At 38.1% G+C, this 17,380-nt stretch overlaps 1 protein-coding gene across 3 annotated transcripts in view; it reads right to left on the minus strand.

Moving 5' to 3' along the window:
• The window catches only part of tmcc3 (transmembrane and coiled-coil domain family 3), a 132,964-nt gene that overhangs the window by 13,495 nt on the left and 102,089 nt on the right, over positions 1-17,380 (minus strand). The gene's annotated exons all lie outside the window — the stretch shown is intronic.

A 17,380-nucleotide genomic window follows, 5' to 3' on the forward strand; every position in this document is an offset into this window, starting at 1 on the left:
GTCATCCACATAAAAAGCCCAGTCTTTATTTAGTAACATTTGCTACACAAACTGATTATATCATAATTTTTCCAAATAAACTATTTGTAACCATTTTACTGACCAACTGGCACTAGTTTTCAAGCCAACATAAAATTCTGCTTGTCAATTCAGCAGCGCATGCAATGTTTATTTAATTGACATCTCTTTCCACAATTCAACTGGCACTTTTAACAATTTCATCTGTTACTATCAACCTCACCCACATCAGAAATACTAGCCAACTGTCACTTAATACACACCCACAGCTGAAGTAATTTTCTATGATATCTAAGAATAATTCAATTTATCACAACAAAGCATGACAAAGATTTCTCAAAGCCCATTAAATCTGATATATTTGACAAGAATATGGTACATGTAATTCCATAATCCAACAGGCTACTTGTACATTCTTGGTTACGTTTGATCCATAGTGTTATCTGGTTGCCAAGAGGAAACGTTAAGAAAATATGCGATCCAATAGTCCAATCTGCCCATGTTAAGAACATTAAGAAAATAAGAGATCCAATAGTCCAATCTGCCCATGTTAAGAACATTAAGAAAATAAGAGATCCAAAAGTCCAATCTGCCCATGTTAAGAACATTAAGAAAATAAGAGATCCAACAGTCCAATCTGCCCATGAAAAGAGAGTACCATTTCCAATACTGAAAGTATTTAAAAAATCTCTTAGTTATAAAAGCAACTAGATTAAATACCTTTAAAATGCAGAATGGTCTTCAAGCAAAAGAGAAGGTTCACAGCTTTTAAGGCACAGTGTCCAATTTACAAAGTGTTTGATACTTTGTACTTTGTACATTGGACTCAATAAGTACGATAACATGATGCCATAGTGGAGATAAACACTATTAAATAGATGTTTAATTACAATAGCAAGGAACAAACTATCAAAGAGTGTTAATCTAAGCAAAAGGTAAATCCCTTAGATCAGTGGTTCCCAACCTGTGGGTCTCCCGGTGTTTTGGCTTACAACTCCCAGTTTACCAGCTCTTAGGATTTCTGGGAGTTGAAGGCCAAAATGTTTGGGGAACCACAAGTTGAGAACCATTACCTTTGATTAATTACACCTGCTCATGTATTATACAATATACAATACATTTGCTTGTGCATACACCAGTTCATGCTGTGTAAACATTACTGTATCAGGATCAAAAATTGGAGGCAAAGCATGTAACATAGCTACCTACCTTGTGGTAATAAGTTGCTGTGGCAATGTCATATTTCAAAAGTAATATAAGAAAAGAGGACAACAGCTGCCTCCTTGATATAACTAATACTGGAAATAAGTCTAGTCATGTCCAACTCTGGGGGTTGGTGTTCATCTCCATTTCTAAGCTAAACAGCCGGTGTTGTCCAGACAACTCCAAGGTCATGTAGCCAGCATGACTGCATGGAGCACCATTACCTTCCTGCCACAGCAATACCTATTTATCTACTCACATTTGCATGTTTTCAAACTGCTAGGTCGGCAGAAGCTGGAGCTAAAAGCAGGAGTTCACCCTATTCCCCGGATTTGAACCGCCGACCTTTTGGTCAGCAAGTTCAGGAGCTCAGCCGTTTAACCCACTGTGCCACCAGGGGCTCCCTCCTAGTTACTTTCTAGTTACCATCTTCTATTTACTTCTAAAATTATATCTAAGGAAACTGAATAGAATGTTCAAGTTTTATTCCATTTTCTTCTCAATACTAAATATATTTTCAAAAAAGTGATGAAAAACTAACCAACAAAATAAGTTTTCAAAAGTATTATTTTGGGGAGGTTGAGATTATTTACACAATGAATTACACTACGACATATCTGCAGGGAATATGTTCCAAGATATCCCTCTCCTTGGATACCTGAAACCATGGAGAATAGCAACCCTAAGAAGTATCAAAGAATCCCACTGGAGGACCTGGAGAGACCCACAAACACTTCTGGGTTGGGAATATTCTTTGGACTATGGGAAGCGAAACTGTTGACAATGAATCTATGAATAGGAAGGGTTATACTGTACATTTTTAAAAGCATATGCTCAGATGAGCATGCATTTCAAACATCTTCAAATATGAAAGGTGACTTGGCATGAATCTTTTATGATGTGCATGTTCTATACCATGTGCATGGCAATTGTTACTAGGATTGTAAATATATGGCTGACATTCTTTTAGTGACATGTGCAGCCATGATTGAAGGTTAGGTCTTCTTTAATTACCTCTCTTTTTCACCATTGACAAAGAAGAAATTAAGCACCTCTCTCTTACAACAACAGCCAAAACTCCTGCAGGACTCAGCTTTGCCCAGTGAGAGCTTGACCCTTAGTAGTTATTTAGTGACCAGTAGAAGCTAGAAAATATTGGAGAGGTATCTCGCTGTAGCCCTATAACTAGCCACAGAATACCAAAAACCTCACCACAGAACAAAGTCCTCCAGGCATTCTGAAAAAAGGCACCACAGCTATACTTTGTCTTAGAAGCTAAGCAGGGTTATTACTGGTTATTATCTGGATAGGAGACCCTCACAAATATCAGGTGCTGCAAACTGTATTTCAGGCCCCATCTACACTGACCACACAATGCAGTTCAATCAGAGGAAGGAACTGACAAAACCACCTCTGAGTTTTTCTGCCCTAAGAAAACCCTATAAAGTCCATGGGAAACTTGTCAACAGGCAACATGAAGGCACATATACATACACAACGTTTTCCATTGTGGTTCATTTCACGTACGGTAATCTAGTAGATAACATGGGAGACATTTTGAAGAAACTGCTTTCTTTACATGTTTGCTAGACTCTTGACTAATCAGAGATTGATAGTATCATCACTAGAAAGAATTAAATATCAGAATAATTAGAATTTATTTATTTCATTATTATAATTCCATCTAGCTGTACTATGGGAAACAAACTTGCATTTGCCTTTTATTGTGTTTGGCCAATAAGTGAAACATTGGCAGTTTGATTAATTTCCTCCCACTTGTTTGGCACTTCTGATCCCCTAAGTCCAGTGATTGTAAGGGCCCCACTTTAATCCACCCCCACCCACCCCAGTTTGAGTTTTATGATGAAACTCTGAAATTAGTGTTTTTGCATGCGACAGCACACGGTATAATTCACATCATACACATATTATAATCTTGATATACAAATGAGGTTGGCTAGAGTTGAGACTTGAATATTTCAACCTTAGACAAGAGTAACAACCTACAAAATGCAAAGTCAAAATATCTATCCTGGCTCTTCATTATTAGAACTTTCTCATATGTATCATCTCTGATATTTTTACTGTAACATTTTCAACAAACAGAATGGAACAAAGCCTTGCGTGGCCACTCATTTCCTAAAGCAATTAAACCCCTGACTCAGTGCAAATGTGAAACAAATATTGTGTGCTAACTATGTTATGACTACATGAAATCTAATCAGTAAATGTTACAAAGCAAAATATACGTAGTTCTAAAGATTGTGGATCTGTTTGGCTACAATTTTAAATAATATTTATTCATCTCAATATAAATATTTTCTGAAAATATTGTATATATCAAAACGTAAGTCTGAATAAAGGTTATTCTAATCTTTCTGTTCCCTTCCTATCTGAAATGATGGCACATCTCCTTCTGACAGAGGCAAATCACTCCCTAAGCTCTGTGACTTCCTTGACGTGCTCTGAAAACGATATAAAAAGGCAACTGGGAAAATGTGTGAGAGTTCAGTTTCACTCTGGGGAAAATGACATTAAAAGAAGTCACTTAAGAAAGAAGAACAAAACTTCATGCTTAAGGTACAAAATGTGTATCATGTGAAACTAGGAACGCCATTTATGTATCTACTAGAGTTTTAGACTAAAGTCAAGAATTTTTTTAAAAAAGGAATTATAAGAAGAGTATGTAGAATCAAAACCAAATCAATACTCTGCCAATAAAAATAAGAAAATAAAAGTAAATTCAATAGCAAAAAATAAAATAGTCCACCACTAAAATAGTTATGTGTCTAGGAGATTAAAACAGTCTAAATTTTGTGCTGCAAAGTTCATTATATAGACATCATTTCACAGAAGCTGACAACCACTAAAAATGATATTGAACTTGTGGATATCCACTCTCTTTATTCAAAGGCATCAGATAATGGTTATAATGGATAGATAAACATCAGAGTAAACAGTGATTCAGATAATTGCCCCAGGGTTGATTTAAAAAATGGATATTTACCAACACTGTTGAATATAGCTAAAGGTTGAGTGGAGGCTCTATTTGCCATTACCCTAGAAGCCTTTAAGAAAGGTGGAGAAAAATGCTGCTGAAAATAGGGCACAGATGAGAAAGGGTGGCATGGCGCAGTTAAAGTACTGTAATACTGGCTGAAGGATTCTGAAAGTTGAAGTTAAAAATAAATCTAACTCTTACAGACTTTGTGTGATGCCATGGAGTTTAAAGGATAGTCTTTCTCATATTTAAAAATCTGCCTATGAGATTCTTTGCAGTGTTACACTCTACACTTCAGGTGGGAAGAGTTCCTTTTTAATCAGCCTTTGGAACACCTTCCTTACTGTCCCATCACATTAGAACAGGCATGGGCAGACTTTTTTGCCTTGGGGCCTCATTGTGGACCTGGCCAGGAGGGCCAGGCTGGGAGGGAGGGCAGCTGGGCTCACCCTGGATGGGCCGGGCTGGGCCGGGGAGGGTCTGGGAGAAGACAAGGCCTGGAGAGGGTGGGGCAAGGCCCAGGTCAACCATGGGTTATCCTCCTGGCATAAGGATGGGGCTGCTTGCCCCATCCTTATGCCAGGAGGAAAACAAGGCATGTGGTGACGGCCCCCAATCCTCCTCCTCCGATCTTTGGACTGGAGGGTGAGACACATGGTGGCTGAGAGCACCCCAGAGGGCTCTCAGCTGCTGTGTGCCTTCCTCCCCCATCCTTATGCTAAGAGGACAGGGAAAATGAGGAGAGCCTGAGTTAAGCGCCCAAGGGGCCGCATCCGGCCCCCGGGCCTTAGTTTGCCTGTGCCTGCACTAGAGCATGAATCCACTTTAAATCTGGTTTCTGCCTCCTGCAGAATTCAGGGGTTTGTAATTTGGTGAGGCCCAGGACCTGTCTGGCTGCGCTGTTTAAAGCTCCATCCCTAAAATGGATTTAAGATGAATCCAAGCTCTAGTGTGATGAGGTCCTTAGATGGGTGTATAAAAGTCACCCATATAATAATTTAAGCATAATGTTATATTTTAATTCATGTGTTGATGAGTTTTGTTTCCTTTACAGCATTACAATTTCACATAACTATCGTTTTTCATTTACATGAAAAGTATACGTTAACAGAGTGTCATTCCTAGGGAGCTGACTCCTTGACCAGTTTGCCTGGCCTTGCCTCAAAAGCTGTTTTGTTCTTCAGGCAGAAGTGAGTAGAGAGAGGGACTGAAGATTTCACCATATAGCACAGTGGTTCTCAATCTGTGGGTCTCCAGGTTTTTTGGCCTACAACTTCCAGAAATCCCAGCCAGTTTACCAGCTGTTAGGATTTCTGGGAGTTGAAGGCCAAAACATCTGGGGAGCTATAGGTTGAGAAACACTGATATAGGAGATAGCCATCTACCCACAGGGAGTTTCCAGATTAGCATTCCTTTGACAGCAGGATCACAAACACACTGCTACTGCAAGTATTTCAAAGATGCATTTAGCCCAGCAGTGGCATATAATAGTGACCGAGAGATACTGCAATACTGTAGATACTGCTCAGACACGGAAACACCTTGGGTGACCTTGGGCAAGCCACACTCTTTCACCTCAAAAGGAGACAATTGCAAAGCCTGCCTGAACACTTGAATACCTGACTTGAAGACACACAAAGCACCTATGCTGTTTCCTGTAAGTCATTTTAACAAGTACTGAACAGACCCATCCAGACATTTTGCTAAATATGATCACATTTTACAATGCCAGCAATGTAAACACTGACAACAGATGTGTGCTGATGAAACTGTTAGGGCACATCTGGAGCTGCCTCTTATCCCTCAATCTAATTTGCTAACAGTTGACTCAGGACACACACTGCTTCACTGCGCTGTCCCCAGAAACTATATCAATATTACACCAGAGATCAGCTTGGAATAACATTGTGGAGCTGAGGCATCTGGTGTGTCAGGGAGAGAGAGTGGGCTAGCTAGATTCTCTGTCAATGAGGCATGATGCACAGGTCACATCAAGTGCAACATACATGATTTGTGTGCATTCTATTTTGCACATTTGGCAGAAATGAAATTATTCTTGCAGAAATATCAGGATATTTATTTATGCATGTGATGAGAATGATCTGGATATTGTTTGTTGTCCAGCTGAAACGGAATCAACAAACTCATGTCAGGGTTGTTGTATGTCTTTCGGGCTGTGTGGCCATGTTCTAGAAGTATTCTCTCCTGACGTTTCGCCCACATCTATGGCAGGCATCCTCAGAGGTTGTGAGGTATGGATAAACTAAGTAAGGAAAGGAAAGAATATATATCTGTGTAGAGTCCAGGGTGTGGCAAGAGTCCTTTGTCATGTGGGCGAAACGTCAGGAGAGAATACTTCTAGAACACGGCCACACAGCCCGAAAGACATACAACAACCCTGTGATCCTGACCATGAAAGCCTTCGACAACAAACTCATGTCAGTTGGGTAACCGCCATGTTCTTCAACGTCACATTGGTTTGCATTATCTGTTATGGGTGCCTGACACCATTCTTCCTAATAAGCAAAAATAGTGGACTAATAATTTATAGCAAATCTTCCTTTGCAAGCAAAATGTAAACAAAGGTTCTGTTTTCATTTTTGGATGGTGTAACCAGAAATATTGAAGTTTGTGTGGCTCTAAGAATACTTCTCTTCTTGCTGAAGTTAATTGACCATTTTCTCATGTTGCAAATATCAATACATTATATATATATATATATATATATATATATAGAGCGCTATTTTTCCCTTTCAATTACCATAGCCTCATAGTTTTTTCTGCAGTTAAAATCCGCATACGAAGAATTATTTTCTATCAGATTACAGTGAAATGGGAAAAGCTGGATACCTTTCTAATAATAAACAAATGACTCATTTGTGCACTGTCCGTATGTGATAGAATCATTTATAGTTTCATGAAATGCTGCAGACAACATTCCAAACTGCAGTGATGTTGTATTCAGGAATTAAGGAATTGAGGTCAACAGTTTCACGTGGTTGTGCTGAGTTTACTTTCCCTTGCAGACAGAGAAGCATGGATGAAAAGCATAGGCAATGCTCATTTTAGTTTTTTGCTGGATGCATGTTACCAAAGATAGATGTTATATATTTATTTTTATATACACACACTTCCAAATCATGGGGTATACCATACAGAGTAAAGCAAAAGCTAAAAAGCAGACATGTTTTCTTGAATGGTATCAGATTCATTGAGACAATGAAATGAAAAACGTGTTTGCTAACCTTCCTAAGGAAAAAGGGAAAGTAACACTGGCCAAATAAATAAATGCAAAACAAGATTCTAGAAGAAGAAGAAATAATTATCTGTTTCGCTGTCTGAACTTTGTATAGGTTCCAAGATCTAAAACTAGATCCCTGAAACCTGGCACATATACTGAATGGACCATAGTGTGTGTGTACCTTTGAGTTATTTTGTTTTTAAAAAGAATTAATCCATTTTAGTTAAGTAAAATCCATCTCTGGTTTGATGTACCAACTTTTGCACAAAGTGGCAAATTCCGTTAACTTCCCTTAGGGACAAAGGTGCAGTCAGGATGGGACATTTATTCCTTTGGGATATTCCACACTTTATATTTCCCTGTGGGATTGTCAAACTCTTCATATAGTGAAAACATGGTGAGGAAAGAGTCTTCTGCCTAGTAAGATGAGAAGAGAGTGAGCAGAAGCAGTCTGAATGAGCAGTGGGAAAAGAAACACAACTGAGACAGAATTTGGTGAGGAATTACAAAGGGAAAAGGAAAATGCAGTGTGGCTGTAAAGGTGTTTTGAGTCTCTACCAAAGCTCCAAGACCATGAAATGTTGATACTTGAAATAGTGTATACATACAGTGGGGACAGTCAGGGGATGCATGCTTTGGTTGTATGGATTTTTCATGAATTAATTAATGTTGATTAAGAGAAAGTAGTTATCTGCAATACATTTGTCAGAAGATGTCAAACTTCCCTAAGCAACAGCGAGGAAAAGTGCAATGAGCCCAGGCACATTCATTTCTCGGAGGGCTTTAGGGCACTCCATGTGGTCCAGGAACATGGTGGGGAAAACAACATGCTGGGAGTAACAGCTGCTTCCTCTCCATGCCTCCCGCACTCTTTCATAAGTTAAGAGAAAGCAGAAGGGTATGTTTCCTGGTAATGGAGAGGGAGGATGGTGAACAGGAGAAAGCCTGTATAGCATCAGGATGAAGAAGGAAAAACAAGGAATGAATGAAGATAACAGGAAAGAGAAGAAGAGAAAAAGCAGAAATAATCAAAGCACTAGGTTGGACAGAGCTAATGGTAGCCTTAGTGGATGAAGGGGGAGAAAAACGTCTTAGAGTTGTAGAATGCAAAGACTGTAGGCAGGCGAAGGAAGACAGAGACTTGTTGAATAGGCCTATGAAGGAACAGAAATGGCAGCTAGTTGGAAGGGAGAAAAAATACCAGTTGATCCAATTAAGATATTTTTAATCTGTGAACCTGGGTATCTCTGCTATGGTGAAGTAATACCACTAAAATATATTTGGACCAGATATTAATTAGCTCCTACTTCAAATCAATGGGATGTAAGTTCAACTGACTCATGGCATACTTTGAATTTAATTATATACACATGGGCGCTATATATATTGTACAGAGGATATTGGTATGACTATTGACATATTGAACATGTTTTCAATAGAAAAAATAATTTACACCATCTCCAGTATCTGACAACCAATATAGAAACTACCTGAATAAACACTCTATTGCAGACTTTTAATAGCTTTTTTTCTCCATAGTGTATCCACACTGCATGTTATAGCAGTTACATACCATTTGGCCTGTTATGGTTCCATCCTATAGAATCCTAGGATTTATGAGGAATTTAAATTTTTTTGCTAGAAAAAGGGCATGAAAGCCATACAGTTAAACTAAGACTAAACTGCTATTATTATGCCACATGCATTCACCATGAGTTTGCTGTGTCTCCTCATTCCTTCTAGATAGAAGTACTGTGTTGGTGGAGAACTTGAAGCAAATCTGATCAAGCACGGGCTAGAGCGTACTTGAAAGCCTACTCTGCCATCTCTTGATGTTTTGCTTACATCTATGGCAGGATCCTCAGAGATTGTGAGGTCTGTTGGAAATTAGACAAGTGGGATTTATATATCTATGGAAAGTTTAGGGTGGGAGAAGGAACTCTTGTCTGTTTGAGGTCAGTGTGAATGCTGCAACTGGCCACCTTGATTAACACTGCATGGCCTTTCAGCTTCAAAGCCTAGCTGCTTCCTGCCTGGATGAATCCTGGATGTGAGTGAAACATCAGGAGAGAATGCTTCTGGAACATGGCTATATAGCCCGGAAAACTCACAGGAATCCAGTGATTCCGGCTTTAAAAGCCTTTGAAAACAAATCCAATGATCCTTTATCTAAAAATAGTTATCAGTTTGACTATTCATTCAACACAGAGTTCTCAAATATTGTCCAAAATAGCCAAAACCAAGAAAACCTCTTTGACACATATAACATGGTATTATAAAAATAGGAAGATGAACAGCTTAAGTGATAGATGCTTTCCTGCATCTCCTGTCTGGGAAATAGAAGCAAATCCTATGAAATCTTAAGAGCATTTTGTAATACAGGTTCTGAGATATTTGGTGTTCCATCAGTCAGAACAGGCCTTCTCCACAATGATTTTCTAACTGAAAGGGGTTTTGCTTTTCAAAGGGCATTTCTAATAATTACTCAAATATTATCAATTTAATCCAAAGGTTTTTTTTTACAAAACAGTCTTCATCTGACAGCTTGTCAACCAAAATGATACTGTTTCCTATGTGCTTACAATGCTTTACTTGTTACAAGGGGGAAATGAGCAAAGACATCTTGATACACCACCTTTTTCATAAGATTTCTTGCCTGAAGAAACGATGGAGATTTATAAGTAATGAATGGGATAAAGGGAGCAAAACAAAAGGTTTATTTTTCCAAGAATTAAATTTAGGCATTCCTTGTCATTGATTAATCAGGAGAAGATATAGTGCATAAAGTGAGCCCTCTACATTTGCTGGGGCTCAGGACTGGACTGGGCCTTGGTATAGCCTAGCAAACTAATTCAGAATTCTTCTATTCTACATATCTGTAAGCATTTTTTCTGGTGTTAGCTTTATGTCAACTGTGATTTCAGAAAATTTTCAAAGACTGTTACAGACATGCTTCTTGTATCTATGCGAGGTAATTCCACTCCAACTGCCATGGCAATACTCTATGGACTATGGGAGTCTCTAATCTGGAGAAGCACTAGATGTATCTAGCTGAGAATTGTGAATGTCTCTCCCTACACCACAAATCACAAGATACTCTAGGATGCTTCCATGGCAGTTTAAGTCTAATAATAGCGCTATCATTGTGCAGTGCAAAAGAGCTCCTAGTCATTATTAGTATCAAGTTGCTATTTCTAGCACAAAATAAAATTAAATTCAAATTCAAGATACGGGATGGTCTAAAAGCCTCACAAGAAAAGCTATTCAATAGATTAGAAAATAGATACTGTAACACATCACAGCTTTTGAAATAATCTAACAAAAAGACTCGGAGCTATAAATCTCATATGCTTCTCTCAGTGGGCAAACAAATTTTTATGTTCCCCATTAAAATATGTTAAAAATATGGCTTCCATGTAGTGACTGGAATGACAGATTGGCCCTCTTAAAATTTTAACACAGTCAGATAATAGCTTTGTAAAATGCTTAAACCCAAGGAGCTATGAGAAAAGAAGAATGATTTTGGGAGTAATGTGTATCTCATCAAATCCGGTATTGCATTTACGATATGTACTCATGTATAAGTTGTCCTCACGTACAAGTCAAGGGCAGGTTTGGGGGCCAAAATTGTGGGTTTTGATATGAGCCATGGACAAGTTACAGGTTATTCCAAGGAGAAGAGAAAGCACCAATGTTGTCTCAGGGGATCAGTCTCCACTGGCCACCGCTATTTCCCCAAGGCATTCAAAAAGGCCAGAAACTGCACCATGGCAAAACATGCCAAGTCCTGGCTATCCAAACAGAGGATTCGTAAGCAACAGAAGAACAAAACAAAGTCATAATTTGTTAACAAAAAAGCCCCAAATGCTAGAGGCCTTGTAGACAAACCATATTTGGGTAGGTATACATACACAAGCCGTTGAGGGTGAGATAAAGCCAAAATCCTGAATCCAATTTACCATAGTTATGCCAGAGGACTTTCAATCAGGAACAAACACAACCCACAATCTCAGTCCAAGGTCAATAAAACTGGCTGTCAGAAAATAGCAGAGACAGATATTCAAGCCAGGAACCAAAAAAACAGTAGACCAGATCCAACAAAGCCAAAGAGCAGCAGAGTCAAGATTCATACCACACATCAACTATGTTGTCTCCTACCACAAGGTTTCACCGTGAGAGCCTTTTATCCTATGCTCTCAGGTGTTGCTTGTGTACAACTCATATATCTGCTAATCGTACAGACCTGGGGGCCTCTACACATTGTTGTCTGTGTTCTAAAAGGATGGTGCATTTAATCCATCAGCCTGCCCCGATGTACTGGCTTTTGCTTGCTCCAACTACTGGGAAGTGGTGGCTACCTTTGAAGGCTCCTCTTCTGCAATAACTAAACTAGATTGGGGAGGGGGGGCTGCTGATCTTCAATTCCACCACTGGTCCTTCCAGCTGACCAGGACACACCGTAGCAGAGAGAAGAGGGGATCAGTGCTTCTTTTAGATTTTCCTGGGATGGACTAAGCTTTGACCGTTCACCTAATCTACTCAGCAAAGGGACAGCTTCTTTTTCTTTTTTAAGGTACACTACTCATATTGACTCATGTGTGAGGCAACATAGGTATTGGGGGTTGATTTTGTTTACTAAAACTTCTAGATTTATATATAAGTATATAGGGTAGGTATCACATTAAGCAAAACCATTTAATGATAGGACCATTCAAAGCAATTCAACTATAGAAACCCAAGTCATGAATTCTCAGCATTTCTGAACACTAGAATTAAATCCTATCTTCTATTACATGAAGTGACAAAAATTACAATATAGAAAGCACTGTGCTATACAACTCAGTGGCATTTCAGTTGTTCTTAATAAAGATATTAATCATCATGTGAACTTTGTTTCTGTTTTGTTTTCATGGACCAAAATGATGACATTTGGTTGGTACAGACATCAAAAGAAATTCAGGTCTGTAATCCCAATATGCAAGCACAATCAACATTCCTTAACAGACACAATACACATACCAATTAATCCATCATATTAGGTACTCATTCATTTCCATACATCCTCTTCATCTATTAGTCTCTACTATCTAGCTAACCATCACTAAAGGATGCTATAGAGCAAAGGTTCTCAAACTGTGGGTCCCCAGGTGTTTTGGCCTACAACTCCCAGAAATCCCAGCCAGTTTACCAGCTGTTAGGATTTCTGGGAGTTGAAGGCCAAAACATCTGGGGACCCACAGGTTGAGAACCAGAGGAATTGAATAGAGTTGGCACGAACTGGGAACTGAAATCTGGAAAGACAGGAGTTCTAGGTACACAGCTGGCTTGACAATAGCTAGATCTATGAAGAGTCTAGCTATTGAACCTATTGTGGAAATGGAAAGATGAAATAATGGAAAGTAGATGACTGGAGTAACCAGGTACCCTAGGTATTGATGCAAGGGAAAGAACTGAACAATTACTTCTTGTTTCTTAAATTGACTCATTTTGCACAACATATGCTCAAGGGAGTCTAGCTCATCCTACTGTCCCAACTCTTGTGATTCTTTCTCCACTTCAATAGTGTGGAAAAAGCAATCCAAAACTCAAATATGACACTTTTAAAGTGTAGTACTCACATAAAGACTTATAAACCAAAGTTTCATTAACAAAACCCACATTTTATTACTTAAAATTTAAGCAGCAGCAGATTTCTTTTAGAAAAGCACTCTAGGTACCGATTTTATACTTTTCATACAGTTAAAAATTGAATATGTGCTTTATCCGTACAACACAGTGCTATATAACAAAATTATCTATTTTATTATTTCTTACAGATCCTATTTTCCATTTTATTGCTTTTTTCAGTTATGTTTTATAGCACACTACTGTTTTAAATTTTAAGTACAAAAAAATAAAACCTGAGGCTGAAAAAGGGTTAGCTTGTGATTTTACGTAAACTGGGGGAAAGGCCTAAAGAAACAGATTATCCTAGAGATCAACTAACAATTGATTAACGAAAGGAAGTCAATTTCCTCACTTTGTTATTGTGAAGAATAATCGGTCTGTTACACATTTAATGCACAATCATAAATCAGTTAGCAAGTAAGCCTTATTGAGATTTATTTATGAGTAAGCTCAGAAAAACATTGATAGGTTACTTTGTTATGCTTTTGTACTTGTTAATACTTTGTTTGGCACTGCTCCCTAATTTATTAAAGAATAGAATAATAAAGAACAAGAATAATTTAGGTCTAATTCTGATCTGCCCTTAAAACCATGATGAATAAAGCAGAGCATAACAACAGAATACACAGTGCTGGTCATGGAAACATAGTCACTACAAATACTGTAATCCTTCTGTAACTGCTTGTTTAGAATCTAAATAAACCAAGGAGACATTTGTTTAAGCTTACCATACTTTCACTTTAAAAATGCTAAAGCTAGTTCAGCTTCTGACTTAGTTTAAAGGTAAATACAGTGACCTTCAACATATATGACTGAATACAAGCAAGCCTTGAGGCATCTGTCATAGCAAAGATTATCCAGTCTGTCTGTTCTGTGTTAAACACATACTTGTTCACTCCACAAACATGAGCTCAGTTTTAATATAACGAATCAGTATATCTCAATTAGTTCAGCAACAATCAAATACCAGAAATCAAACTTCCATATGATCTTAAACAAAACTCTTACCATAAAAGTGTGGAATACATCTCACCATGCTAAAACAGTGGATGTGGCTCTTAACGAGACATACCACATTATCACAGGATGTCTACGCCCTACACCACTGGAGAAATTACACTGTTTAGCTGAAATCGTACCACCTGACATCCGTCAAGAAGTAGCAGCCTGCAACGAAAGGACCAATGAAAAGGTTCTCTGTTCAGATACCATCCAGCATGCCAGAGTCTTAAATAAAAAACAGCTTCCTAAGATCTACAGAGATTCACCCACAGGAACAACTCAGCAAGTGAGAGTCCAAAAAAGGGCAGACTAAAACCCAGAACATCTATCAATCAATGGCTGAGACCAGATGAGAAACTCCCTTCTGGGCAGACAGAAACCTGGGCGACTTGGAAGGCACAGATTGTGCTCTGGCACCATGAGATGCAGAGCCAAATTTAAGAAATGGGGCTACAAAGTGGAGTCCACGACATAGGAGTGTGGGGAAGAGAAAACCACAGACCACCTACTGCAATGTTGTCTGAGCCCTGCCACATGTACAGTGGAGGACCTTCTCGCAGCTATACCAGAGACACTCCAGATGATAAGATTCTGGTCAAAAGAAATTTAGTATAATGCCAAGTTTTTAACTTTGTTTGTGTTTTTTTTTATACATTATAACTGTATTCTCAATTCACTTCTGACACGATAAATAAAAACCATAGAAGTATTTCTGAACATTCATTTGTAAGTATCCAGAACTGCGTCATCAATAAATGAAAAATAAAAGTGCTTTATACGAGTTCCACAGTTAGCCCAGGATTTTACTGTTTAAAAATTCTGAATTATTAAAATGTAGCCTCACATCACAATAATGCACACTGCATGCAAATAAATGATGAATGACAGCAACTCAAATCAGGAGTGAAATTGCTAGGCCATGAAAAGCAGGTGTTGTCATCTTCTCAAGCTTCTTACGCTATTCTACGTATATTCTATTTAGAGAATCAATTTTATTTTATCAAATCAGCAGGCCTCATTGCAGAACAGAAGAGTTTATACATAACTGTATCATGAAAAAATCATAACTCTAAATGTCATTACAGTGAAATTGCAATGGTGATGTGAACAGAATAAAGCCATTTGTATTTATTTAATCAATATTCATATTTCATTTTTTTTTCTTTTCAGCCCATTTTATTTGTATTAATTTGCACAAGCTTCTTCCTTGTCTTCATTGCAGTTTTAATTTTTCAATATCGCATTTCAAACTTCTGTTCTATCCTTCAGCCTCCATTTCCAATTTTTTTTTGCAGTTGCCCAATTTACAAGTCTATAAAAACTATTTGGTTTTCTCATAACCTCTCTATACATTTGAAATGAGTTATAGCTTCTTCCCTGTTCCTAACCCCTATCTCACCAAAGTCTGAAACATCATATCCCAACAACCTTGTTCCTGATGTCTCTATATTTTCCTACTTAGGGTTTATCAAATGGCATTTCTCAACCAATGTCTTTCTTGAAAACCCAAGTTTCTGCCATTTTTCCTCATACACAGGTTTTCTATTAGATGTCTGTATCAAACATACTCTTTTAATTGTATTATACATTCTGGGTTGTATCCACCATATATTTATCTTGTAATATTGTATTATATAACATATGTATAACCACATTTTACCTTAATTTCTCTTGTAAACACAACAACCTTTCCATTCACAAAAGTTCAAAGCATTACATGGACTTCTAGTGGCCCAGATAGTGAAATAAAACCATGAACATTGGCATCTCAACAACCCTGGATAGACCACATCAGCTCTAGATTATTAAATATGGTTTTCTGGGGCAAGCAGATGGAAACAACTGGATGGCATACGTTCTGCATCAGAAACTAGACCCAATGTGGTCTATCCAATGCAATTTTCTGAAATCAGCTCCCCAAATAACCAAACTGAATCTACCCTTTTGGTACTAATGTTGGAGACTGGTTCCTTGTCAAAGTGGTCCCTGGTTCAAGTGGTCCCTAGTCAAAATAAAAGGTTGAGAACCACTGGTTTAAAATATCACTCTTGCCATTGTCTGGGAAAATCATAATATGCCTAATTCTAACACCTTGGTAAATGTACCTTATTATTCATTGTAAAAATAAAGCATATTGTTCAGGGAGAAAGATTAATGTAACCCCTGTTGTTAATCTACTACCACTTCTCCTCAGGTGACAAAATTTTAAACCAACAACTCTCCTAAATTATAAATGAAGGCGATTAAAGACTTGTGTGCAGAGGAAACAGAACTACTGCACATGAGATTAATGGCCAGCAATTTCTGGAGTCCTGTGGAACCGCAGCAAAGAAAGAGTTTCAGAAAAGAAACAACGGTAGGCATAGAAAAGTCTATTGTGAAAAAAGGAAGTCTTTTTGTATAAAAACTGGTATGTTATTTATTTAAAAATAATAATTTCACATTCTCTCTCTGTGTATATATATTATTACAGATTAGCAATTATAACAGTTTAACCTTCCTGAACAATATGCTCACAAAGTTGAAAATTGAACTCCCACGTTATAATGGCAGCGTGTTCCACTGTATCTCGCCCCCATTCTCCTTTTTTTCCTCAGCTTAAACCAGCTTAGATTTTAAAATTGTCATTAACTGTTACGGAAATATCTTGTTAATATCAAACTTCCTCCTGAAGAACAATCTGTGCTTCCTCATTCTCCTAAAACAATAATGTTTTCGGGCCCAACATCCATTTGCGAAACAAAAGGCCTTTGGGTCAGACCATTTGAGGACAAGTTTTGTAGACAAGATGCTAATGACTTTTAGAAAACCTCCTCACACTCTGGGGAGCAACTTGAACTTCTGGTTCTTTAGGAATTACGCTGATATGTGTATTTGTTTTTTAAAGACACCTTGCCAGAAATGAACTTGTTATGTGTCCTGCTAACCCAGGCATGGGCAAACTTCGGCCCTCCGGGTATTTTGGACTTCAACTCCTACAATTCCTAACAGCCGGTAGGCAGTTAGGAATTGTGGGAGTTGAAGCCCAAAACACCTGGAGGACCAAAGTTTGCCCATGCCTGTGCTAACCTAAGATATCTGACATGGTTACTTGCAGAAACCATACAACCTCAAATTTGTGTCCCATTAATTGTAGGGTACCCCCCTGCATGCCATACCTATGAACATAACACACATAATCTTTGAGGTACTTTCCGGTTTTGTCGGATAGTATTACTTTTTGACTTAAATGCCTGTCTTTTCAAAAA

The sequence above is a fragment of the Anolis carolinensis genome, chromosome 5, assembly GCF_035594765.1.
Source record: "Anolis carolinensis isolate JA03-04 chromosome 5, rAnoCar3.1.pri, whole genome shotgun sequence".
Lineage (NCBI taxonomy): Eukaryota > Metazoa > Chordata > Lepidosauria > Squamata > Dactyloidae > Anolis > Anolis carolinensis.